Here is a 1912-nt window from a genome sequence, read left to right on the forward strand (position 1 = left end):
CGCAGTATTATTATTTCCATGGGAAAAAAACTTCTGAGGCTTGATGCATTATTCTAGGATAAAGAGAGAGGAAAAATAATATGTGTAATTTAGATAAACTCTACTCCAAGTAGAAACATAATCCTTTTATTTGTGAAAAGGGAGCATGTGATAGGAATTGATTTCATGGTTTTCCATGGGGTTCAAAATAGAAAAATAAACACATGCACGTGAATTAAGAAAATTATCTGGTGATACTGGTAATGATATTTAATTAGCAGATGAAAATAGATTTTGACCTGCAAATATAAGTTAGAATTCCAGAACATTAGAATTGAAAGAGAACTTGGGGGCCATTTAACCAGGGAAGTGCGCTGTCACTCAAGGTCACACAGCGAGTAGAGAAATAGCCCAGACTCACTGAAGATGTGATGAGAACCAACTGACCAGAGACAGGTGTACAGGTTAGGAAACAGCAAGCCCTCTTTTCTCATCTTTTTCACTAACTTAAGGGGAGAGATCAGGAAACACTGAGACAGAGGAAGTGAAGTGCTCTGCTCGTTGCAAGATCTGTTACGAGCGCTGCGTGTGGTTTGGTGTGAAAAGAAGCTGAAACTGGTATCTAAGCCAAAATCTTTCATTCTCTCTCTGATGCCGAAAGTTTGGCCTCTGTGCACTGGTGCTGAATCAAATCTCAGAGACAGAGTTCTGGGTGAAGTAGAAAAGAATAGCTTTATTGCTTTGCCAGGCAGAGGGGGACAGAGCAGGCTTGTGCACTGAGGAACTGTGTGTCCCAACCTGGGGGGATTTGGTGAGGAGTTTTACAGCAGTAGTTCAAGGGTGGGATTGCTGATAAGGATCAGGGGGCACGCAGGACCTGCACTCCTTTAATCTGGTCTCAGGTGGTCTCCTGATGAGCTTCTCTGGTTCTTGAGTCTATCAAGCCATGACCTTCTCTCTGGAATGAAGAATGCTTCATCAAGTAGCTCATCTTCCATTTGCTGGGGGTTTTAGTTCTGTGAAGAGCTCAAAGATATTGTTATGTGTATCCCTTGAGGCGGAACCAGGACCCTGCCCCAAGGCTGCACTATTGTTTCTTTCTTTGTTTTTTTTTTTTTTTTTCATTAGTTCATGTCTTTTATTAACCAATATACAATCACTTGTCTTCTGGTTTGTTGAAACAATAGGTCAGACAACATTTGCCACAATAATGTCTGTCAAAGGGGCTGGCCATAAAAACTCCAGCACCACATTCATTTGAAGGGCACTCCCGATGAAGGAGACTGATTTTGCCATTCTCATCCACCTTATAGTATTTCAGGACAGCCAGCTTAAGCTTCTTTCTCTTATGCTTGTTCTTCTTGGGAGTGGTGTAAGACTTCCTCTTCCTTTTCTTAGCACCACCACGAAGTCTCAACACAAGATGAAGAGTGAACTCCTTTTGAATGTTGTAGTCAGACAAAGTATGTCCATCTTCCAGTTGCTTGTCAGCAAAGATCAGTCTTTGCTGGTCAGGAGGAATTCCTTCCTTGTCCCGGACCTTGGCCTTTACGTTTTCTATTGCATCCGAGGGTTCGACCTCGAGAGTGATGGTCTTCCCTGTCAGGGTCTTCACGAAAATCTGCATATTGGCGGCGGTGCCACCGCAGATGGCGGATCCGAAAAACTGCACTATTGTTTCTTGACTGCTCTTCCCTTGTCTCTGCATCCCTTCCCTTTCCTGATTAGCAACTGTTTGACAGGCTTCTGTGCCCAGGAGCCCCACAGGGTCCTTCTCAGTTTCATATCCACTTTGTATTTAGAATTAGCAGTTGATTGCGTAACTGCTCGTGGAAGAAGATGGTGGTACCCAAACCTCTCATCCCATTGTCCTCATCAAGAGGCAGGTTGGTTTCTCCACCTGCTCCACTCCTCAGCCTCAGACCCCCTCCTC

At 43.9% G+C, this 1912-nt stretch overlaps 1 pseudogene across 1 annotated transcript; it reads right to left on the reverse strand.

Annotated features, from left to right (window-relative positions):
• Positions 1–1062: 1062 nt before the first annotated feature.
• Positions 1063–1702, reverse strand: LOC309666638 (ubiquitin-ribosomal protein eS31 fusion protein pseudogene; annotated as a pseudogene). Its single transcript has one exon. The product of its transcript is annotated as a ubiquitin-ribosomal protein eS31 fusion protein pseudogene (transcript).
• Positions 1703–1912: the final 210 nt, after the last annotated feature.

This window comes from Balaenoptera physalus (genome assembly GCF_965194825.1).
Source record: "Balaenoptera physalus genome assembly, chromosome: 9".
In the NCBI taxonomy this organism is placed as follows: Eukaryota; Metazoa; Chordata; class Mammalia; order Artiodactyla; family Balaenopteridae; genus Balaenoptera; species Balaenoptera physalus.